Source organism: Canis lupus, chromosome 3, assembly GCF_048164855.1.
Source record: "Canis lupus baileyi chromosome 3, mCanLup2.hap1, whole genome shotgun sequence".
NCBI classification, from domain to species: domain Eukaryota; kingdom Metazoa; phylum Chordata; class Mammalia; order Carnivora; family Canidae; genus Canis; species Canis lupus.
Window position 1 is genome coordinate 33,444,826 of NC_132840.1, and position 25,579 is coordinate 33,470,404.

The window sequence follows — 25,579 nt, forward strand, 5'->3', positions numbered from 1 at the left end:
CAGTCTTTTTTTTTTTTTTTTTAACTTTATTAATTCCAGAAAGAATGCAGAAGGGTGAAAAGCCAAACAATTATTATAAAACACTTGAAAAAAGCAGCCCCAAGCCATGACATGCTGGAAAGGAAAGCCTTTGCTTGCTCACCGGGACAAAGCAGAGATTCAGGATTTTTATAATATCTGAGAAACATTCTTGCTGGTCATCATGTCTGAGAAAAAAATGATGTCTTCTGGGCAGGTACCTAAACAAGGTGGGATGCCAAGAGGAGAGTGGGGACAGGGGAGAAAGAGGCAGAGCAGAGCCAAAAACAGGGCAGAGCTGGGGGGTGGGGGGAGGAAGGAAAAAAAAAGAGATAAAGAGAGGCAGAGAGGGAGAGAAAAGGGACCAGGAAGAGAGAAAGATGTTTTTCATTTTAAAAAAGTATTAAATAAAGGAAACCAGTTAGCTCCCTTTCTGAACCTTTCAGCAAAATAATGATACCTGAGGAGTTCTAAGGCCAGAAGAGGACAGGGGAATAAGGAGAAGAGGTCTCTTGAGGGATGGATTTTGTCCCCCCAAACAGTACGTTCAAGGCCTAACTCCCAATACCTGTGAATGTAACCTAATTTAGGAAATAGAGTTTCGCAGGTGTAACCAAGTTAAGGGTGGTCATACTAGGTCAGGGTGCGCCTGTAAGGCAAGGGGCCCAGACACAGACAGGCCCAGAGAGGACAGCGCCCTGTGAAGGGGATACAGAGACCGAGAGAAGGCTGTTCGAGCTGAGGAATGCCAAGCCTTGCCAGGAAACACCAGAGCTGGGGGAAGTAAAGAAGAACCTCCCCTAGAGCCATTGCAGAGACGCTACGGCTCCGTTGATACCTTGGTTTCAAACTCCTAGCCTCCAGAGCTGGGAGATTATTAAGGTTATTTTAAGGCACTCAGTCTGTGGTATTTGTTACAGTGGCCCTAGAAAACCCCAATACAGGTCCCTATGAAAATAAAGTTCCAGGCACATCCTGTCATGGGGCTGAACTGTGTCTGCTCAGAGTTCCCATCTGGAAGCCCGTGTGGAATGCAACTGCATTCAGAGATAAGGCCTTTAAAGAAGTGATTAAACGAAAATGAGGTGATTAGGGTGATCCCTAATACACCTTATAGGAGGATATTTGGACATAGGCGGTGGGAAGACAATGTGAAGACAAAAGGAGAAAGGGACCATCTACAAGCCAAGGAGAGGAGCCTCAGGAGACATGAACCCTGCTGACACCTGGATCTCGGACTTCTAGTCTCTAGAACTATGAGAAAATAAATTTATTTTTTTTTAAGATTTTATTTATTCATTTGAGAGAGACAGAGATAGCTATGGAGATAGCGACAGAGAGCACTAGTGAGGAGGAGGAGAGCGAGAAACAGGCTCCCTGCTCCCAGCAGGGAGCCCGATGAGGCTCGATCTTGGGACCCTGGGGATCATGACCTGAGCTGAAGGCAGACTCTTAACTGACTGAGCCACCCAAGTGCCCTGAGAAAATAAATTTCTGTTGTTTAAGCCATGTGACCTGTGGTACCTTGTTCTGGTGGCTTGAGCAAACGACCACACGCCGCCAAGCCCCAACATTCAGAAGCCCTGCCGGCTGGGAGGGCTGCTGGAGCTGTCCGGGTCTGCTTCTCAGGGCTGGCCTCAATGACTGCTGTGAGCTGGCTCAGGCTGGGGTGCAGGAGTCAGCACATGGCGCTGTGGGCTCACCTGGCACCTGCCCAGCCCGGCTGGGAGCACAGAGTCATCTAGCCCCCAAGTACCAGCCCGAGGTGCACCTCCGAACAGCCTGCTTTACCAGGCCACTCTTGTGCCCGCTGCTTGGTAGCCCTTGGCCTGAGCCCTTTCTCCCTGACCTGGAGCTTCCCACACGTGGCCCTAGAGCCCATTCCCACCAACGCCCCACCAGCCGCCAGCGTGGAGGGAAGGGCAAGATGATAGTGGTGACAAACTGGGGTTTCCTCACCTCGGTAAATGGTTCTTATACTTCAATTTTGTCCCTAACCTTTAATTTTCTGCCAGGGCCGGGAATCCATCTTTCAGAGCTGCCTGCTGTTGAGTGGACTCAAATTCCTGAGGAGAATGTCAGAGCAGAAGGATCTGGCCTCCGTGTATTTTTTAAATTTTTGTGTTGTTTTGGGGGCACGTGGGTGGCCCAGTGGTGGAGCATCTACCTTCGGCTCAGGTCGGAATCCTGGGGTCCTGGGATCAAGTCCTGTATTGGGCTCTCCACAGGAAGCCTGCTTCTCCCTCTGCCTATGCCTCTGCCTCTCTCTGTGTGTCTCTCATGAATGAATAAATAACGTCTTTAAAAAATTGTTTTTTGTTTTGTTTTGAACAGACGAGGAAACCAATGCCCGGAGAAGGAAAGGGATTTGCCCTACGTCACACAGCTCTTTGAGGGTGAATCCAGAACACCAGGCTCCTAAGGCCAGCCAAGCCCACAGCATGCTCAACACAAGTACCCCAAGAATTCCCATATAATACAATTAGGTCACTTTTCTTTTCCTGCCTCACACTCATAGTAAGATTTGGGGTTGGCTACAGAGGGTTTTTTTTTTTTTTCCAATTTTAAAAGCACTTCAGCAGCTTATTTATTAGAGCAAAATCCAGTTCATGTCACTGTTAATAAAACTGTGATTTAACAAAGGGCTTTTATTACAAAAATAAATTCCAGTAATAACTGCTCAACCAGACACTTTGCAATTAAAAATAAAACTGTGTAGTAACGAGAAATGCAATTCACAATAAACCAAGTTGTCCCCTCTCCCTGCCCGCCCTCCACCCGCCTGGGTTCCACAATAGTGCTTCTCAATTTCAAACCATTCGGTGCCATTAGACGTTTAGTACTGCACTGTTCTCCAAATAAGTAAACAATTGCATATTTTCAGCTTGGGACCGATTCCCTAACAGATCGTCACAATCCTCTCAGTCAATAACCAGCGCTCTAACCAGCGACACCCACCCTCACCACCAGTTTGTCAAAGGCAGTAACCTGACTGCCTGCAGGGCCACTTGAGTGAGTCCCTTTGCTTAATGCAATCCTGGAATTTGATCTCATCACTGCCTACAATGAAAGCTCAGTGTGAGAACCCCAACGTGGTAGTCTGCTTGGGCTGCCGTTACAAAATACCACAGCCTGGGGGCTTAAACAACAGGTCAGATACTTATTTTCTCACGGTTCTGGAGACTGGAAGTTCAAGATCAGGGTTGAGTTCTGGGGAGCTCACTCTTCCTGGCTTGTAGAGGACACCTTCTCACTCTGTCCTCATATGGCACAGAGAAAGAGGAAGCAAGCCCTCTGCTGTTGCTTCTTATAAGGGACACTGGTTCCATCAGGGGGCCCCATCCTCTTTGTTTCATCGAAACCTAATTACATCCCAAAGACCCTATCTCCAAATTCCATCACATTGGGAGGGAGAGTTCCCATGCATGGAGAGGGGGTCACAATTCAGTCCATAGCACCCACCTACTAAAATAGCTGGCTGGTTGTTTGCACAGTGCTCATGTGCAAATTTGCACTTGGAATCGTATCAGTGGGGATACTTTTTCCCCTTGCATGGCTCCCACGCAAAAACTTTTCTTCCCCCAAGCAATTTCCCCTTTGGTCTGCTGGCAAGACAACTGCAAAGGAATGGACTATGTTTGAATCCCAGTAGTTAAAAGCAAATGGAAGGGTTAATTGCTGTTCACAGCTATGGAACTGCTCGGTTTAGCTGCAGAGGCTCTGAACTAGTGGTAGTAGGAGACCCCAGGGATCTCTGATAATTTCCCCTTGATTATTGTTGTATTAATTCTTCACTCCTCCAACCTTTCTGTAGTTTATGGGTGAAACAGCTCTTAAAGAAGAGAACAATTTAGGCAAATGCTTTTGATCATAAGTGCAGATAATACATATACCACAGACTCTTTTGTGGGGTTTTTCTATACATATTGACACAGCTAATCTTTGCTTCTGCAGCATGTACATAAATATTATCCAAGATGACTGGCATATGGTCCTGTTATGAGTCTTTTAAGAAAATCTCCAACTGAATCCAATATTTCCCATGTGGCTCCTGATACACTGTGGGCGTGGGATATTTATAGAACAGTAATAATGATATTTGAAAACACTGTGATGTCTAAAGCCTCAAATTTCATCTAGAAGGCTGCATTTTGCAGACGTAAGCTCCTGCCAGCCATTCATGGTGATTGCTGGGATGCTGAGCATTGTTGAAACTCCCAAAGTGGCTGTTTTGGGCATTATTAGCTCTGACCCCTTTAGAAGGAAAGTCACCTTCTCACATGGATGGAAACGCATGCAGGTAAGGACTTGCTGACTTACTTGGCCTTCCAATGCTGGTCTTTTGCCTTTCAATAGAATTCAGTTCCTAAAAATCACAATAAGGCCTCAGGCTAAAATAAAGCCCATTTGGAGAGTAACTTCCACTTTCGCATGTCTGCTACATGCAGATCCTCTACCAGTCCCTTATTTGCATCCTCTCTTTTCATTTTTTATCAGAACCTTAGGAGGCAGGCATTATCATCATTTTACACATGGGAAAACTAAGGCTCAGAGGGGTTGTCCAGAGTCCAGAGTCCAAAGTCCCTGGACTAGTTAGTGGTCAAGTCAGTTTTGGAAGTTGGGGCTGTCGGGCTGCGTAGCCCCATTCTTGTCATTGGAGTCGAGAGGAGTAGAAGGTGAAGTTGGAGACAGAAGCGGCTTGGGATCCAGGCTGGACAGAAGGGTGGGGTTGAGGGGCTGTAACCTGACCCTAGAGACTAGGTCTTGCCCCAGGGGGTGGTGATGCTAAGCAGTTGGGTCTGAAAGGGTGGCCAGGAGTCGGCCAGCTGACTCCTAGGGGCTGGGAGGGGACCTGCTCAGAGAAGTCCCAGGGAGGAAGGGGGCGTAGAAGGAGAGGACACCAGAGCACAGGGGCCACAGATATTGGCAAATTTGGGGGTAGGCCCCACCCAGAAGGCCAGGGTACCCCTGAGGGTCATGGCTGGGGAGAGACTCTGACCTGGCCTGCTAACCTACTGGATGTCGGGGGAGGACTGCGTGAGGGGCCAGGCTGGAGGCAGGGCGAGAGTGAGTGTGGGAAGCAGGAATGGGGAAGGAGAGCCTGAGCGTAGGGAGACGGGATCAAGGACTACTGACCCCCAGGTACGAGGAGAAGGGGCAGTGGGGGCCGGTTGGGGGTTCCAGCAGCTTAGGGAACATGGAGGCTGAGATTCCTGTTAGGGAGAGCTGGAGCCAGGGGCCCAGAGGAGGAGGCAGGGGGCTCCTGAGAGGAGCAAGGGGCGGAGCTGCGGGGTGGCTGGAACAGGGACAGTGACAGCTGGGAACAGCCCGGCAATGCTGAGAAGCCAGCCACGCTTGGCAGCCTGGGTAGCACAGAGGACACCCAAGCGGATGTCCTTAGGGTGGGCTTGCCAGCAGGTGGGGGAAGGACGGGGACACAGGTGTGCAGGTGGGTGTGGGGAGGTGGGCCTGGCCGGGAGAGGAGGGACACAGGTGTGCAGGTGGGTGCGGGGGGGGGGGGTGCTGGCTGGCCAGGGAGGAGGGGTGCACTCATGGGTGTAAACTTCCCAGGATCTGAAGGGAGCCATGGGAGAAAGTCATGTAAGTCTCTAGACAGCGGGGCCAGGATGACCCATCCAGCCTTCTGGGAGGCTCCCCAGGCAACATGGCCAGACCCCAAAACAGAGGCTTTAAGCACAGCGTTCACTGCCCACCTTCCCGTCTGCACAAGCTAGCTGTGCTGTCAAGCCCGTGGGGGAGCACCTCTGAACAGTGTCTCCCTGGTAACTCCACTTCAGGACACGCACGCCCAGGGCAGCATGGGGGAACAGAAGGAGCACTGGACTAGGAGCCTGAGGTATCACCCACAGCTCTGCCACGGCCCTCACTTACCCCATCTGGGAGCCAGATGGTCAGTATGGTCCCTTCTGGCTCTTGGAAGTCATTGATGCCAACTATGAAAGGCGCACCCACAAAAGGAGAGGGAAGTGCTTTTAAGAGAAGCACTCATAGGATGGCTGGCAAGCCCTGTCACAGACCGAGCTAAGGAGAGCCCCGAGGAATCTAGGCCTGTGTCCCAGGGCCTAGGTGGGAGTCCAAACACCATTAGGGAGCTCAGTGAAAGGAGAGTCTTGTGTACTTGGGAGTCCCTCAGGGCTCATCACTGTTTCTGACCTCAATACAGTCTCTTAAATGCCACATGGGTGGCCGTCTGAAAGCTCTGGACAATAAACACATCCAGTAAACGAGAACATCTAGGGCATCCAGGTGCCACGCCAGGTGCTGTGCTTAGGCACTTCTGAGCTTCATGACAACCCCTGGAGGTGAGTATTATTATCTCCATTTTTCCTGTGAGGAAATTGAGGCTCACATGGGTTAGGGGACTTGCCCTGGTGGCTGTGCTGCAATCTATCTCCAGATCTGTCTGCCCCACAGGGATCTCAGGAGACTCTCATCTGCCTGTCCAGGCAGAAGGAGGATGGCTGCTTTGGGGCCACAGACATTTCAGTGGATGCAGCACCTGCTAAAAATTCACCCTGGCAGGCCAGGTGGCCACGCTCAAGGAGCTCACAGTATGAGTAGCAACCCTAGAGAAGTTTTAAGGAAATTGCTTTTATGGGGCTTATTTTTTTTAATTTTTTAGATTTTTAAAATTTATTCATTTATGAAACACACACAGGGAGAGAGAGAGAGAGAGAGAGGCAAAGACACAGGCAGAGGGAGAAGCTCCATGCCGGGAGCCTGATGTGGGACTCGATCTCAGGTCTCCAGGACTCCAGGATCACGCCCTGGGCCAAAGGCAGGCACTAAACTGCTGAGACACCCCGGGATCCCCCTACTTTTATGGGGCTGAGACCTCTTAGAGAGACGAGCCCCCGAAGCAACTGGCGGCAGGGCCTGCCTGGAAGCTGCTGATGGACCCGCACCCTCCCGCATAAACCTGCCCTGGCAGCCACTCCACTGCGGCAGCATGTCCACCATCTGACCACGCGCACATCTGCCCGGCTGCTCTGCTGCTGACCCTGGGTTGTGACAGATCCACGCCGGAGGGAATGTGAGCCCGACGTGTCTGGGAGGAGAGGCAGTGTTGGGCTGTGGGGGCTCCTCTTCTCCCGTGGGCCCCCCAGCCCTGGAGTGCGTGGACTTCCATCTGTGCTGGCATCACTCATTTCTAATGCAGCCTGGCAGTGCTCTGGCTGAGGGAAGTAGGGTAAGGGACTGGATGTCCCTTACTGTCCCCACTGATTCATTTTTGTGGCAGGAAATTGATGAGATGTGTGAGGGTGACTGGATGCCCTCTGGTTCACTGCCTTCAGGAAAGGATCAAGCTGGTGGAAACAAATTCGATCATTCTGATTTAGGAAAAGGCATCTTGAGGCCTTTCCTTTCCTTTTTGTATCACTCCTGGAGTCTCTCTCTCTTTTTAAAGACTTTATTTTTAAGTAATCCCTACCCCCAATGTGGAGCTCGAACTTACAACCCCGAGATCAAGAGTCACACACTCTACTGACTGAGCCAGCCAGGAACCCCCTCCTGGAATCTTAAGTCTTAAATTACCTTTTTATTTAAAACACATTTATTTTGAAAGTATTGACCCATTATCATTTTCGAAACTTGACTCAGAGTTGAGTTTAAGGAGCTTGTGGGATACCTTTAACCACAACTTAGGACTGCAAAAGACAGTGCGCTGCATATATTTTGTTTTTTGAAGGATGAGTTTAATGTTCAGACTTTATGAGTCATGCCCACTACAATTACGGATAATTATTATGTCTTGCTGAGAAATCACAGTGGGATGTGGGTTATGTAGAAGACGACAAACTGACATACACGTTCCTGCCTGATAGATTCAGAATCTAAATCGCCATGTTTAGATTTCAGTAATGGCATGCAACATGAAGAATTCTCTCATGCTGTGTGTGTCGTGGGGGGCGGAGAACAAAAATTACTTAAAAAAAAAAGCCCTTTCCAACAGTGCAAGTAGAGGTAATCAGTAATCTAAAAGGAGGTAAGAAACAGAGAAATAAAGGACTAAAAAAATAGGATGCTTTAAGACTGAAAGTGAGGCTTTGTTTGTAACATGCTCACAAAAAAAAAAAAAAAAAGTCAATCTTTCAATAAAGGCTGTAATTACCAGAGTGACAAGCCTCTCGTTCTTGTTTCTTAATGCAGAAAATGTTGATTAGGGGCCCACCATGTACCAGATTCCAAACATGCCAATTAAAAAAAGAAAAAAGAAATCCCTAGATGTCAAATTCTATTGCTATCCATGTTATAATCATTGATTGATAAGATTAAAAAAAACAGACTTAGAAACATCAGATTTGGGATCCCTGGGTGGCGCAGCGGTTTGGCGCCTGCCTTTGGCCCAGGGCACGATCCTGGAGACCCGGGATCGAATCCCACGTCGGGCTCCCGGTGCATGGAGTCTGCTTCTCCCTCTGCCTGTGTCTCTGCCTCTCTCTCTCTCTCTGTGACTATCATAAATAAAAAAAATAAAAAATATATAAAAAGAATATTTAAAAAATAAAAAAAAGAAACATCAGTTACATTAACATTGTAATGTTAATTACATTAACATTGTAAAAGTTAATATACTCCTTTCTTTTCATGATTCCAGTCCTGGAACAGACCCTCATAAGGACAAACAGTTTTTAAAATACAGTGGAAGGGGGATCCCTGGGTGGCTCCGTGGTTGAGTGTCTGCCTTCGGCCCAGGGCATGATCCTGGGTTCCAGGGATCGAGTCCCATATCGGGCTCCCTGCATGGAGCCTGCTTCTCCCTCTGCCCGTGTCTCTTTCTCTCTGTGTCCTCATGAATAAATAAATAGAATCGTTAAAAAATAAAATAAAATAAAAAACAGTGGAGGAATTTATTAGAGTGAATCTTGGCATTTTGTAGCCTGATGCATTTCTGATTTGGGCCACATACTCTTTGGAGCCAGGAGGGGCGCTGCACAGACAGACTGGGGGTGAGCAGGCCTGGGCAAGAGCCTGGATGGACGATGGATGGGGAGGGCGAGGGAGTCAGTGGGCCTGGAAGCAAAGCAAAACACGGCAGAAAGAAGGAGAGGTTAGAGATGGAGAGCAAGTGAGCTGGCTGATATGAGAGAGGCAGAGTTTTGGCAAGGTCTACATGGAGCTTCCAGAGCTTCTGCAGACAACAGCAGACCTGTCTAGACCCTCACTGGTGAAGTGTCACTTATATTTCTGGTCACCTCTAGCTGGGTCATCTTGACCATGTTGCTCAGTTTCTTGTGCCTCCGTTTCTCATCTGTAACATGAAGCCCCGGCTCACAGGCCTGTTGTGAGGACTGAATGAGTTCATCCCTTCTAGTGTGTGGCACAGTGAACGTTAGCTATTATTATTGAGAGGAGTGAAGTGGACATTTTTCATCTTTTGACTACCCAGCATCCAAATCTCTTGTGTGGGTCCTGGTGGGAAGCAGGGCTTACTTTGCCCAAAGGAGGTAAGAAGGTGGGCTTGGGCCAGCCAAACACATGCCCTCTCCTGCGGTTTTAATCCTGAGTGAGTGAGATAGAGGCGCTGGACCACACTGGGAGATGATTTGCAGGGCTGGTGGCCATGAAGAAGGGATGGCTGGGTGATGTGCTGGGGCAGCTGCACTGGCCCTGTGGTAACTTGGCACAGCCCTGGCTGCCTAACCTCCTGGGCTCCTGCCCCTGTGCTCACAATAAATTCCTTTTCTGCTGAGTTAGCAGGAGGTCATCCTGTGGTTTGCAACCAAGAACTCTTAGAGGAGCCATGCTTAGTGGTGTTATCAAATACCACTGCCTGCTAGAGACCAGGGGGAGGGAGCACAGCCCCTCTGGACCTCCCTCAGTCTAGGGAGAGAAGACAGGCCTAAAAATCCATGCGGGAATCCAGAATGACTCCAGAGTTGACCAGCAAGACCTCAGGGCAGAGATTCCCTCATAGGGAGAACTTGGTAGACTGCCCAGAAGGGCCAGAAGCATCATGACAAAACCCTTAGGAGGACAGGACCAGGAAAAATGACACACCATACCTCTGAGCCTGGAGATGGCAGGAGGTTGGGAGGCCAGGGGTAGAGGAGATGAGCAAACATTTACCCAGGACCTAAACCATGGGTTTTTTTGGTCTCTAATCCTTTATTACTATTTTTCTGCCAACTGCTTCTTTGCAGGGAGCAGGAGATTTTTCTGCAAGTGGGGCAGGGGTGTGTTTATCAGCTTGTTGCAAATTACATGGTAAACACAGATCCCCCTGGTTGAGGCGGTTACTGAGTCTCTTTGTTAGATTAATAAGATTACAACAATCTGGGCAGACTTTCAAGTGTTTATTTTCAAAATCTAACTTCAGAGGGTGGTAGTAACATAGTACCAGATCTGACTGGATTCCTCCTATTTGGATAGAGGGTGTTTCTGTTCCAAGTGCTTATTTTTCCACATATGGAGGGGGAAAAAGGTCATTAACCCTCAACTTCAAGCAATTTGTAATCAGTACCCTATACCTGTTTTGTGATCAACAAGTTAGTGTTTATTTTAACACCTACATGGTTGTTGGCCTTGTCCTTCAGGCTTTAAAGGGAGTAACTGTTACAGGGAATCATTTCCTGCAACTTGAAAGCACTTTGGCAGACTGTCCTTTAGTTTGTAACCATATGCATTTGAGCAAAATTTACTCAAAGTGAAATTCTGTAACACAAACTTTAGTTTCCTGTTGACTTGCATTTTTACATTATGGGTATTGCAGCTCCCTGGTAAAAACAAGCCAACCTCACTGCTCAATGCCAGGAAGGAGGGTTTGGCGACTCAGGGGGCACAACTGGGGGGTGGTGGTGGCTGGGGCGGCAGTCCTTCCTGCACTTTAGAACGTCCCATCATGGTCTGTCAGACTCACTGCTCAGCACGGGGCCCCATGAGCTGGGCTGTGAGAACCATGAGGGAAGAAAAAGAACTGAAACGATTTCTGATCTCTGCATTCAAGGAGCTCTCAGCCCTGCTGGGACCATCCCAGCCACAAGCACTGAGAACCTTCAGCCCAGGCCAGGGTTGTGCCCGGCCTCCCCTGTTCTGCTCCAATTCCCCCAGGACCACCTGGCCCCACCTCACTCTCTAACCCATTAGCCCCAGACCCCGTTCTTTGGCCCTGATGGCAGATTCCCAACACCCTGAGCAATCTCACACCCCTCTGGCAGGGTGATCCAGCCCCTGAGCCTGACATGCCTTTCTCTCCCCTGCACCACATCCTAGCAGACCCAGGCACAGGGGCTGCGGTTCTGGAACACATCCCTAAGCCTGGAGCCTTCCCTTATTCTGCGAAGCCCAATCTGATCCCAGGGTTCCCCATCTGGTTGTAGACTTGACTGCCTCCCTGTGTGAGTCTCCAGTGAGGCTCTCTGGGCACATTTCAAATTCATCTCGGTCTCCCCCATGCTGAGCTTAGGATGTACCAAATATTGGGAATTTTAAGCAAATGTTCAATGAGTAAGTGGATGAATGAATGAAGATGATGATGAATGTGTTAAGAGATACCAATCATCTTAGCTTCATCTGAAGGGCTTTTCAGTTCATAGGAGTTTCCTGCTCACCAGTTTATACAATCCTCATAGCAAGTTAGGTTAAGTGGTTGCCATCCCTTGAATTTCACGAAAAGGTTAAATCATGGTAATAAAAAGAGCTCGAATGTCCAAGGACTGACTATGTGTCAGGCACTTCATAAACATACTCTTGCTTATCACCTGAGAACATCAGTACAAGGTAGGCAGTCGTCTTCTACGGTTGGGGAAACTGAGTCTCAGTGGAAATATTCTCACGTTAGTAGGGAAAGAGGCTGAGGGCAACAGGGTCAGTTCCAAGCTCTGGCAACAGTGTGGACGCTGCGGTGACCCAGCATGGAGTGAGAATGCAGATGGGGGAACAGATGCAGGAGCCCCCTGAGGATATTTCCAGTCCCTCTCCCGTTCTCCTTGTTCTCCTTCCGTAGGCCAGAGACATTCCTCCAGTGGAACACGTCCCACCCTTCCCTGGTGCGCCGGGGCCTGGGTACCTACTGTTCCCCCGGCCTTCAGGGCTCTCTGGCCCCCGACCCTCTGTCCACCTGGAGAAAACCTATTTGTCCTTTAAAACATAACACACACACACACACACACACACACACACACACACACACACAAAAACCAAAACATAACACAGATGCAGCTTGTCTGGAACCTTTCCTCGCCGGGGGCCTGATGGAGTTAATGGTCCCGCCCTCGTATGTTGTACCTCCTCTGTTGGGACATCCGTGCAGTGTAGTTTGGTGTAGTTTGTGTCTACACCTGTGCTCCTGCTAGACAGCGAGCCCGCAGTAGTTGTGATCAGGTTCGGATCTGTGTTCCTGTGCCGAGGTAAGGCCTAGCTCATGCTGAGCACCACGTCGAATGAATGAATGCACGCACGCAGGATCAGTGCACAAATGAGTGAAGATACCTTCGCCTCCCTCTCCCCTGGCCATTCCCGGTATCCAGTGGAAGCAAGCTAACTTGTCCTCTCCCCCGGATGAGGTCCTTTGTGTTGAAAAATGCCTCCGCCCTAAGCCTTGTTTTTGTAAAATTAATGAGTGCCTCATTTGGCAAATTTGAAACATCCCAAAGTAACAAGAGATGCTTGGGTGGAAGAGAAAGGAGAGACGAGAAGGGGGTGGGGGTCATGGTGGGTCACTGACCAACAGGTGCCGTTTTTTTTCCCCTGAGCCCCACTGAGAAAAGAAAACAAACCCCCAGGCGGGCTCCTTTGTTACAAGTGACCTCCCACCAAGTTTTGCCTTACAGGAGGAGCCAACGGAAAAAGACTTTTAAAAGAAAAGGAAAAGACTTTGAAAAAAGTAAGGAACACCAGGAAAAAGATGTGTTATCTGCCTAGATGGTAAAACACTGCCCTGTGAAATCAGCGCTAGCTTCCCATGTTCCTGTCCTTAGAAAAGGAGGATTTTAATATTAAATATATTCCTTTCCTTAAGACATACCTTAATTATGAGAAAAGACGTTTCCAAAACATAAACTTAAATCTGTTAGTAAGCACAAGTCTTCACAGAAAAGTCGGCAGTAAGGTTGACCAGCAGCCTAACCTGAGCTGGGAAGCCATCTGTGACTTTAGAACAAGCGCTTTTCCTAACTGGAGGTGGCACGCTGTTGTGAAATGCTAAATTAAATACCACTAAACATTGTTATAGCTTCAAAAAGTAGTTACAGGCTTCAATAAGCGCACTTTTGTCACGAGAACACACAATCTAAAGCCAAAATAGTTCTGTTTAACGTGCCAAAAAATACACTCACCCCATCCATTGTTAGAAAGAGCAGTAGGAAAAGAAATCTAAAATTTGCTGCTAATTCATTTGACAGCAGCCAACATCTCCTATCTTCTTTGGCAAGAGGGCCATTTTTCTATGCTGTATTTTGCACACAGAAATCTGCATAGAGTGATTTGCATACCAAAAACACATTTGTAAAGGAAACTGTTTGCATAGAAGCCAGGGAGAGATGGGGTTGCCACTATTGGCTTTTATACACACAACACCCCCAGGCTACTTGCTTTTCATTTTCCTATCTACTGCATTTCCCACAAAGGGTTATGTACTTTATGATGCATTAAAAATTAAAGCAAATATATCTTGTATATATCCAAGAACAAGCATAAGAACAATAACAATACAGGCTAATTTTCTCTCTGCTAACAGACTTCAGTGTTTACTAAGGAGCTGGTAGTAATAATATAATAATAATATGGTGAGCTTTTATTTTATACCATATGTTTTATATAATTTATTGCTAATTCTCACAGTCTTCCAGGTAGGTGCTGTGGTTCCCCATTTTACCCATGAGGAAACCGAGACTTGGGGAGCAGAAGGTGAGGTAACTGGCCAAAGCCACACAAGCCAACACTGGTGAAGCCAGGTTTGGGAGCTTGGTCTCATCACTCACTCAGCCCTTTCCTGCCCCCCATCCCCAACCCCTCACTGTTGCTCTCTTTCCCCAGTTTTGCTGCATACCATTGTTTCATTTTCATGAGCCGAGTCTACCAGTCTGGGGGTGGCAGGGAGTCATGCTGGGAGAGGTGCACCATTTCGGTTCCCTGGCATGTTTTTCTGACCAGGGCTTGGAAGCAGGACAGCCAGCTTCAAGGCTCAGTGAAGGTGCCCAATAAACCAGCTTAGTGACAGACACGGAGTGAATGGGCAATGGCCTGCGATTCAGAGGGTGTTGGGGCAGGGAGGGGGGACGGCTTGGTCCCCACACAAAGAAGGTACATGGTAGTTGAGATGCAATGGAACCCTCCCGATCGCTGCCCATGCGCTATCGCCGATTCAGTGCCAGCCCAGCTGTATTCTTGGAAACACAGAACGGTTTTGTGTGTGCTTAATTATAATGCTACTTACAGAGAATTTATCAGGAGCAAATCAGATGCTTGATGCATTTCTTAAGGAAAAAAATTGGTAGTGGCACTTTGAAATTTGTTTGTCTGATGAATCCTTTGGATTCTTCCAGTATGCAGCATTTGAAGGAAATCAGCCATTTCTGGAAAAGTCAACAGGGGGAAAAGGGTAGTTCAATGAAAAGACTGAGGATGCCAGCAAAACAGGATTATAAACATTTGCTTTCTTTTGAGGTGTTTCTCTGTGTGTGTTTTCTCACCTACTTTCTCTTTTTCAGGGCCTGACAGCAGAATTTATACTTAATCATATCTCATTATCCACGGATTGCCCTTGTCCAAAGCTTCCTGGCTTTGAGACTTCATTATGATTTAGTCACTGTTCAAAAGCGGTTTTTCTGACATTTTCAGTAATAAATCTCTTTCGATATGATCTATAGTAGCTCTGCCTCATAGCAAGTTCCAAGCTAAAGCAAGTAATGTGACAGCAAACTGCTGTGGGGGCAGACAGCCCTGGTGTGAATCCTCGTTTTGACACTATGGTTTCACCTCACTTGATCTCTCTGAGCCTCCGTTTTCTTGTCTGTGAAATAGGGTAGGATATAAGGGCAGGGCTTGCTTGCCCAGGCTTGCTTGCCCAAGAGCTGGTTCACTCTTCTTCCTTGCTAACAGCAGTGACAACAACAAATCCTGGTGTTTGTTTGGCTCCCAGGGGGGCTAATCCCAGCAGGTGCATTGCATTGACCTAAGCCATCCATTGCTGTTACTGGTGATCCGTTTTCAGGGTCCACAGGAAAGCAAGTGACCTAATTCTGACCATTGAGGCCAAAGGGGAAATCTGGCAGAAGCTTCTGAGAAAGATTTTCCTCTCTGATAAGAGAGACAAAGAAGAGAAAGAGGGCTGCCTTTGCCCCTCTTGCTTCCTGAGTTGGATGCTGTTGCTGAGACATGGTGGTTGGTGTTACAGCAGCCGTATCTTCAAAACGAGGGGCAATATCATCGACACATTAAAGGTGGCAGAGTGGACAGACCGAAAGAGCTTAGGTTCTTGGAGCAACACTCCTTTATTGAACCGAACTTGGTTTACCTATCTCCAGATTTCTCGTTAATAATAAATGTCTTTTATTGTCTAACCTGTGGTGTATTGGGTTTTGTGTTGCTTGCAGTAAAAACAAAACAACAACAAAAAAACACCTAAACTTCTACAAATACCTACCTCACAGGGTGGTTGGTTGTAAATACATGATACTTTTATGTACCATAATACCTGGCCGAGTGAATTGTTGCTATAAATATTAGTAACACCGTGTATCAGACACAGGTGATGATCCAAGAGAACAAAAGTTTCCAAACACAACAGATGAATCAAATGAATGGTGCTGATTTAGCACAACAAAAAAGCTTTATATTTCTGGTAAGGGTCGGGGTTGATGGTTGACGTGGAGGCCTAAGACAATGACTGCAGCGACAAATCCTGTGTCCGGGAGTAAGATGTAACTGCAGTCCTAGTGCGGACGTTAATGGAGATGAAAGGACTGGGGCTCCCTGCCAGGTTTCTGTCCATCCTCTTACAAACGGACAATCGCCCTGTCAGCAGCTCGGATTCATGTCTGAACACTAACAATTACGCGAATGTGAATTACCAGCCTTACGAAGGGGCAGAGTGCTTTCAACCCACCGAATCTCTTTCCAGAATACCAAATTTTACTAGTATTTTCCAAAAGCATGTATTATGTCTTTGTGGCGGGAGAGCAAGATGCACTGACATATATTAAACATATAATAACTGAGGGATATCATTTTCTTAGGTACAGCCTACCATTGTGAGCCCTGTCGTAACTCACGGGACTACATGTAGTTTGCATATGAAATCACCAGTTTTGGAAACAACCTAATAGAACACAAAGATAACTAAAACACACTAAGATAACGTAGAAATACCTAGCAGAATAGAAGTAATATCATATAGTAGACACTCAATAAGTAATCTTAAAGTAAACCAGATTTTCCCCTTCACTATGCTTTAGCAAAGAGGCAAATGACAAGATTTCAAAGTAGACCTGGGGATTAAACGCACACATACATCCGTATCCACTTATGTATAGGGTCAGTGTGCATCCATCCAAAACCCCTACACCTTCTATGGCTAGACAATAAGCGTTGAGTTTCATAACCGATAGCCAAGAGGCTTTCCAAACCTCTTTAAAAAAAAAAAAGATTTTATTTATTTATTCATGAGACACACAGAGAGAGGCAGAGACACAGGCAGAGGGAGAAGCAGGCTCCACGCAGGGAGCCCTATGCGGGACCTGAACCTGGGACCCCAGGATCACACCCCGGGCCAAAGGTAGATGCCCAACCGCTGAGCCACTCAGGGGTCCTGCTTTCCAAACCTCTGATTGTTAATCATATTCACTATATTATAAAAGAGAAGTCATCAAGCGTATAGACAAAAATTCATCAAGAATAGAAGATAAAAAAAAAATTTCTGGTTACCTTGTAGTTAATAAAACCACCAATTCTTGAACATTTGGGTTAACTGAGGTTTTCTTGTACATTATATGCACATCTGCTTTTCTCAAAATTCATCTGCTCCTCTTTCTTTCTTACAATAAAGGGCGCAATTGTTGGTGGCTCAACTCACATTGTGAGGTGATTCTCCAAAATGAATGTTCTCTGCATCACTAAGAGACTAAGATATCATTCATTCCTTAGAGGCAATTTCCAGCCTTTACAATGTGATAGATTTCTCCCTCTTCATTTGTATGGAATTTAATGTGACAATGACAGCTAGTAGTATACTTTTGCAGCTTTAGTCTTTTTTTTTTTTAAACACTAGGTTTCTTATTGTTTCACTTGAGGTATAATTGACATACAACATCATATTAATTTCAGGTGTACAACATAATGATTCGATATTTGCATACACTGTGAAATGATCACCACATTAAATCTAGTTACCATCTTTGCAGCCAGAGTCTTAACTTGATTGAGAAAGACAGAAGTAAGGACTGTATCTCAGGGAAAGAAAAGATATTTGAAGTGTATTTAACAGTCTCAAGACATTTTTTACAACAGCTCTATTGAGATATAATTCACATACCATAAAATTCACCTTTTTAAGATAAATCATTGTTTTTAGTATATTCACAAAATTGTGCAGTCATCATCACTAATTCCACAACACTTTCATCACTTCAAAAAGAAACCTTTGTACACATTAGCGGTCACTCCCCATTCTTCCCTCCCATCCTTCCAACCCCATTCTTCCCTCCCATCCCTCCAACCCCACACCAGCCCCTGGCAGCCACTAATCTACTTTCTATGGTTTGCCTATTCTGGACATTTTATGTAAGTGAAATCATACAATATTTGACTGTGTCTGGCTCCTTTCACTTAGCATAATGATTTCAAGGTTCATCCATGTTGTAGCATGTGTTTTATTATGTCAAATAGTATTTTATTCCTTTTTATGGTGAAAACCATCCTTTGTATGGATATGCAACATTTTTAATCCACTCATTGGTTGATGGATATTTGGGTTTTTTCCACTTTGGGGCTCCTATGAATAAAACATCTCACAATATCTTTATTGAGGTGAAATTAATTTAACACACAATCATCTTAAGTGTACAATTAAGTGCCATGTGTTCACAAGGTGATTCAACCACCACCTCTCTCTGATTTCAAAACGTTTTATCACCTGAGAAAAATACTTCATATCCATCAAGTAATCACTCACTTCCCATTCCCTGCACCCCAACCCATGGTAACCACCAATCTGCTGTCTATGTCTATGGACTTGCCTATTCTGATGTATTATAGAAATCTTATAACATGTGACCTTTTGTGACTGGCTTTTTCAGTTAGCTTAAGGTCTTTGAGGCTCATCTAAATTGTAGCATATATCAATATTTTGTTCCTTTTTATGGTTGAATAATATTCCATTGTATGTCTATACCACAATTTATCCATCCATTTATCCATCAATGGACATTTGGGTTGTTTCTACCTTTTGGCTCCTCATGATATTTTAACATCCCCTTTGTCACCATCCTAGTCCAGGCTTTGATAAATTCTCTCTCGCCTGGATTACAGCAACATTTTAACTAATCTCTTCTCCCTCTATTCCATTTCTTTCCACATAGCAGCCTGAGGGTCATTCTATGCTCATAGCCCTTCATGGTTTTTCCAATGGCCATATGAACACTCAAAGAAGTCCCATTTTTTTAAACATGAACTACAAAGCTGGGAGTGACCCTCTTTCTGTTTACCTTTCCTACTTCATTTCATACCAGCCCCTCTACAAATGGAAGCCTTCATGTAGAATGAACCTCTCTCAGTTCCTCTCTCCAGGACAGGTGCACATACTGTGTCCACTGCCATCTATCTTCTCTTTGCCAGTCTAACTCCTACTTAGCCTCCAGGTCTCATCTCAAACATGACTTACACGTTCAAACTTACTTCTGTAACACCCTGTACTTCTTTGCAGCACTTTGCAAAACTGTAAATTATTTTTCCTACTAGACTGTAAGCTTCACAAGGGCAGTGACCATGAATTATGCTCATCACAAAAATCCTTCTGCCTAGCATACCACTTGGTATATGACAGGTGTTGATCAATAGTGTTATAGACTGGGTATGGGCAGAATTCCCAAACTGCCTGTAAAATTAGATACTCTAATCACTGAAGGTCTCAAAATACATGAATTAAAATGGACACACATACATACAAATTTCAGTTATAATTACATTGCTAAAGCTTTCCCTACTTATCCACCTGCTCAAAAATGGCATTCAGAAAAAGATGGGGGTGCATGGGTGGCTCAGTCAGTTGACCATCCGACTCTTGATTTTGGCTCAGGTGATGATTTTGGGGTTGTGAAATTGAGCCCTGAGTTGGGCTCCATACTCAGTGCAGAGTCTGCTTGTCTCTCTCCCTCTGCTCCTCCCTCTGCTCATGCTCTTTCTAAAAAATAAATAAATAATATCTTTTAAAAAAAGAAAAGACAAAACAAGACAAAGCTTTCAAAATAATATTAAAATGTAAATTCCCTTTCAGGGGTGCCTGGGTGGCTCAGTCGATTAAGCATCAAACTCCTGATCTTAGCTCAGGTCTTGAACTCAGGGTGGTAAGTTAAGTACACACCCAGTGTGGAGCCTACTTAAAATAGATAGACAGATAGATAAATAAATAAACTCCCTTTCAAATAGTTCTTTGCTTATGATTAAAAAAAAAGATCTTTAAGAGCACATAGCACAAGCATACTATAATTGAATGGCTGCCTATCAAAATGTGATCTGACTTCAGTGATTATTCTTGCTTTGAAAGGCTCAAAAGAAATGCTTTCTAAAGACACACTTATAAAGCAAGGAAAAATACTCATAACATTAATACCTTGATTCTTTCCAATCTTTATAATTGTGGTTAAACATGTAAATATGGCTTTGTTTTTTAAGATTTTATCTACTCTCTTTATTCACTTCTCAAAGGACAGATCAATGGATGAGCTTACAGCTTCCTATCACAAAATTAATTTCATATACTTGAAAAAGCTACTTTTATCACCACCTGGGGGAAAAGATAAATAGCCTAAACAAGCTTTTTTTAGCTGTAGGAACTAAAGATTAAAGAATTAGAAAATGTGGTGAAATAAAGCCTTGAAACTGCAGTACCGCAAATTACAAAAAAAAAAAAAAAAAAAAAAGACTAATGTTTTTTATGACCATCAGTCCCTTCAAATTAGGACTGAGGCACTGACCTGATATGAAAAAAAAATTAAATATTAAGTTAAATATATTTAAGTATGTAGCAGTTTGATTACTTCTAAGCAATTATCCATAGGTTTTTCACAACTGAAACACAAACTTTCCATTAGTGCAAAATTAGGAAAGTTTTATAATATATACAAATAGAAATCTTTTTTTACAAATAGAAATTTTAAAAATATTTTTTGAGGTACTATAAAAAGGAGTTTATGAAAAGGATAATTATTGGTTGTGTCATGGTGCTGAGCTTGAGTAATGAAGAAAGTATGGACTCTGATTCAGACTATTATCACTTATTAGCTATATCATGTTGAGAAAGTTACCTAGCTTCTGAGTCTCAGTTTCTTTATATATAAAACGTACTAACTTCAAGGATCGAGATTATGAGAAAATGCATGTAAAAGATGTCTCACAATACCGGGGAGCCTGGGTGGCTCAGTCTGTTGAATATTTATTTGACTGTTGGTTTTGGCTCAGGTCATGGTCTTATGGGTCAGGGGATCCAGCCCCTCAGCGGGCTCCACTCTCAGTGAGGAGTCTGCTTTGAGTCTCTCCCTCTCCCTCTGCCCCTTCCCACCCCCATGCCCTCCACCTCTGCTTGTGTGTGTGCATGCTCATGCTCTCTCTCTTGGGCGAATACATGAATCTTAAAAAAAATGACTCACAGACATATACTATGGCTTTTCTAATTCTAACAGATTCATGTAATTTCAGACTGGTAATTATAGACAAAGCAAAACACTGAGAAGAAGTTTAAGTTGTACCAAAGGAATAGTAACTAGGAAAAAAATCCCCAATGACTTTGAATGTAAGAGTCATTAAATTACTTAATTAACTTTTATTAATCTTACTTAAACATATTTGTTTGTTAACCTTTATTTATTAACCTTACTTAAATTTTTATTCTTTATTGTTAGCTACCGTGGCTCCTATTTAATCAGACATTTGTAAACTAGCAACAGAAAAAGGTGAACAGAAATCTAGGAACTGAATAGAAAAACTGCTAACCCAAACGAAGTAATTTTCCTTGACCATGTCCATGATAGAATCATGCCAAAGAGTTCTCCTTAGATTATAACTCTCTAAGCATACAGTGTATATTACAGAAATTATCTCGTATTCTCAATAGAACAATCATGAAATACGACAGAGCAGAACAAGTGATATCCTGAAACTCCAAGATTTTGCAGCAAATCCCTAAATTACAGTATGGATAGAAAGAACTTTACTGGGCAGCCCCGGTGGTGCAGCGGTTTAGCGCCGCCTGCAGCCCAGGGTTTGATCCTAGGGACGCTGGATCGAGTCCCATGTCTGGCTCCCTGCATGGAGCCTGCTTCTCCCTCTGCCTGTGTCTCTGCCCCTCACTCTCTGTGTCTCTATGAATAAATAAATAAAATCTTAAAAAAAAAAGAAAAGAAAGAACTTTACTTACTAAAGTATTGACCAAAGAAATTTCCTACATTTTATAAGGCAACAGTAGACAGAAATATATTTATCTTAAAATTTTCCAGGAAAGAACCTGCACAATTTAGTGCCATGAAATTTATCATTCTAACTTCTTTGAGAACTTCCTTTTTCAAAAACCTGGACACTAGACACCAACTGCCTAAGGAAAGTCAGTGTCTTAATAATACATAGTATCCTTCCCATCCTCTTCCCCAATAATAAACAAAACAGAAGCATTAAATATAAATTTGATTCTAGCTCATTCACAAGTTCTGATTTTTTCCTCCAAGTTCTTTATTATCCAATCAAGACAGTTCAAAAAAACTTAGTTAACTTTAGGCACTTTTTAACTTCTGTTAACCACTGAACAATTTAAATTTACTCTTATTACATAGTTAAAAAGTTTGCCATCTTTAACACAAGTTAAGGCAATCAAGTAACAGTGTGGTAAATTACAGCAACTATCACACTGAAGTTTATTGCTTACATTCTACAAACATCTCTAATTCAGAGTCTCACTAATTTTATAATTTTCCCAATGAGCGATATGAAGGATACAGAAAACTGAGAATGTGCCTTATAATTCAGTAAATTTTATGAACTTCAACCATCGTAAGAGATCATGGCAACATGCACCACATTAAATTAATGGCATTTGTGACATTAAAAGTGAGATTTTCCTCCCAAAGTCACCAAAAGCACACTTCAACATTCAACAAAAAACTGGAATTGCAGGGTTTCATGTGTGTGTTTTTAAACGTCAGGGTGGTATGATCTTTGGATGTGTGGTTGTTGAAAGCTGAGTTGTACAAAAGAAATTTTTAGAGAACAGAGGCTTTTCTTTACATATTTATTTCCAGAGCCTGCCCTTCATCTCATTTTGGATTTCCACATTGATCCAATTGTAGAACTTCCTGGAGAGAACTACGTTCTAATCAGCAACATCAGGAACAGAATTGGACAAAGCAAAATGAGAAAATGCAGATCTTCTCATGTCATGTCTCTTTGAAAATAGTGAATTCAGTCTAAGTTATCAGGCAATAGAAGCCACAGTTTAACTTTTAATAATTTTTACTTGTAATGAACACGAACAGGAAGCACAGAATGAGTCCTTTATCTATTCAATAGGTGCACGATTTCTATTGGGGTGTATAACTTGCAGCGGAATTTTACTTTGTTGTCAGCCCCATATAGTTGTGCTGACCTTAAGACCTCATTAGTGGGCTATTCAGGAATCTCCACCGAACGGTGCATCAGAGGAGAAATAACCTAGAGGCCCTAAATTACCTAACATTACTTCCCGTTAAGAATGCTCTCCTTACAGTAGCTGGAGAGCTAGTGAGTTAAAGCAGCTGTGCAGACTCCCCAAAGATAATGGTTCGGGTTCCTAAAGGAAACGGCTGCAATTGCCTAGGATTGCCAAAAAGGGGAAGGAATCGGCCCTTTTAAAGAGAACTTGGACTACATCTTGTCACCTCTCCCAAATCAGAAAACAAAACGTTACGCGCTGGCACTGCTGCCTGGACACAATCCCCCAGTGGATGGGCTCTCGGGCCAAGGGTGGCCCCAGGCGTTGACAAACCCACTCCTACTCCTGCTGCTCCTGGTCTGGGGGCGCTTGGGGGGCCGGAGGCCGAGGCAGCTTGAAGTGGACCTTGACCGAGTCCCAGATGCACCACTGCACGCAGTCGGGGCGCCGATCACGAGGATGCGGGCGAGCAGGCGCTTCCACACGCGCGCGCAGCCCGGTGTGTGCAGCACTCCGAAGGCCGTGCTGCCTTCTCCTTGTGCAGGACGGACACGACGGAGTCGGCCGGGGGACACGGCGGCGCAGAAGGTGCCGGCGACGTAGGCGGCCACGAAGGTGGCGGCGAGCTGCTCGGCCTTGGTGCACCGGTGCTGCGGCTGCGGGACCACGCGCGCGTCGGGCGCCTCCGCCGTGCGCTCCAAGCAGGCGGACTTCATCGCGGCGCAGCGGCCGCGTCTGGATGCGCACCTTCACTGCCCCCACGGGGGCCGGCGCCACGTCGGGGAAGGACTCGGCGCTGGCCGACGCCGCCGGGCACAGGCTGGTCCTCCACGCGTGCGCCGCCTCGGGGCCCAGGAGCTCGGTGGAGCGAGTCTTGAAGCCCTCGTAGAGGCCGAACTTGCACAGGCCCTGCAGGGTCGGGGCCCAGCCTGGGGCCAGGCCGCGCAGCCCGTCGTCGCGCACCGTCACCCCGACGCCGCTGCCGCTGCCCCTGTACCTGCCGGCGTCCACCTGCACGCGGCCCTTGCCCAGGTGCAGGCGCACGACGGCCGTGTGCGTCAGCCCGCAGCTCAGCCTGCCTCGTGGAGCCGTGCTCGTGCTCGTAGCTCTGCTCCTCCGTGGCGGCCCCGCCCAGGGCCTGCCGGGGAGCCGGCCCGCGCTTCTCGGTAACCCGCGGCGTCGCGCACGAGCGTGCTCGGCCGGACACACACGTCCCTCACCCGAGCTCTTGCCTCTGCAGGGGCCGCAGGGCAGGTGCGCGTCGGCGTGAGCTTCCCCCGCGCGCCTGACAACCCAACGGCCGGTGGGAGCGACCCGCGCAGCCGGTGTCCGTCGGGGTTTCTGCAGAGCTCGACCGGCGGCCCTGTGGCGGCCCGAGGCTGGCTCCGGGAGGTCGGGGAGGAGCACCCCCTGCCCCTCACCCCCCCAGGACCGCCCTCCGCCCCACCCTTCACCTCTTCGGCCCAACGGACTAATGGGACCGGCAGGAGCCCCGCCCCTCCGCCCTCCCCAGCCCACGGCGGCGGTCCCCAGGTCTCACCTTGAACGGTAGGTAAGGCCTCGCCTGCCCAGGTGGCTTCTGTCCAGCCCAGCTGCCTAATGCTCTACAAAGATGCTAAAGAAATAAATCAACAAGTACAAACAGGAGTAGACACAGGAATAGGCGAACAAATAGATAAGGAGTTGGACCAGGGGGCGGAGAGTCGCCATGCACTGTTGCCTTTCTGGAGTCCTCACCGAATTGTGTCCACTTAGGACAATGGGCATCTCCATGGCAACAGAGTGTTCTATGGAGGGAATGTGTAGGAGAACCAGGAACCTGGTGTTGGAGGCCACTCCTGCGGCTCCTAACCTAACATTCTGGTGCTAGATATGTATGGATGACATCTCCCCCCAGCACTCACACTCCACTCCTGTGTACCAAGTGTTGAAGTGAGGGCCTAAGAAGCATGAAGGTACTCACTAAATTGGGGGGACAGAGAGTCTGTTGATTATTTTCATTAGGTATTTTTTTCTTGACTACTGAGTCCCTGGCATAATTTTGGAGATCACAAAAGTGAGTCAGAAACCCTCATTTCCATTAGGGGGACTTCAGTCTCATTGGCCTAGGAAATGAGAACTAAGTGACTCCACGTGTAAATCGGTAGCATTCATTCATTCATTCATTCACCCACTGTGTGTGGGGCAATGAGCAGGGTTAGGAGTTTAAGAAAGAGCTGGACATATTCTTGCTTATTTCTAAATAAGGAGATTTAAAAATCAGGATTGTGTGATAAGTAGTATAATAGGGGTCTGAATAAAATTCTGTATGAACAATGAGAGTGCAACCTATTCTGCCTCATGAGGTTAAGGAGACTTCCCAGAGGAGATGACAACGTAGCTAGGTCTGTCATAATGAGTAGGACGAGTAGGAGTCTGTCACAATGAGTAGATGGAGAGGGGGAAAAAAAGTAGATGCAAAGGTAAGTCCAGGTTGGGGGAAACATGAATGCAGGAACTATTGGGGAGAGGTGAGTAATTCAACATGGAAGCTAGCAAGGGTTGAGTCTGGAAAAATAGAATGGGGTCAAATTAGGGAAAGTCTTAACACCTTGTTTGGCAGTTTGACTTTTATCCTGTAGGGAGGCCAACATCTCTCAGTAGTGTGATCCCTAGACCACTTGCATCAGGACAACCTGTAATGCTTTACTTAAAATCTACAATCAC

At 46.0% G+C, this 25,579-nt stretch overlaps 1 long non-coding RNA gene and 1 pseudogene across 1 annotated transcript; both read right to left on the bottom strand.

Annotated features, from left to right (window-relative positions):
* Positions 1–5: 5 nt before the first annotated feature.
* Positions 6–24,674, bottom strand: LOC140630322 (uncharacterized). The gene is made up of 3 exons (XR_012028094.1): positions 24,414–24,674; positions 14,417–14,555; positions 6–316 (listed from the first exon to the last, which is right to left on the bottom strand). It is a non-coding gene; the product is annotated as an uncharacterized lncRNA (long non-coding RNA).
* On the bottom strand, positions 21,046–24,295 carry LOC140624253 (solute carrier family 25 member 3 pseudogene; annotated as a pseudogene).
* Positions 24,675–25,579: the final 905 nt, after the last annotated feature.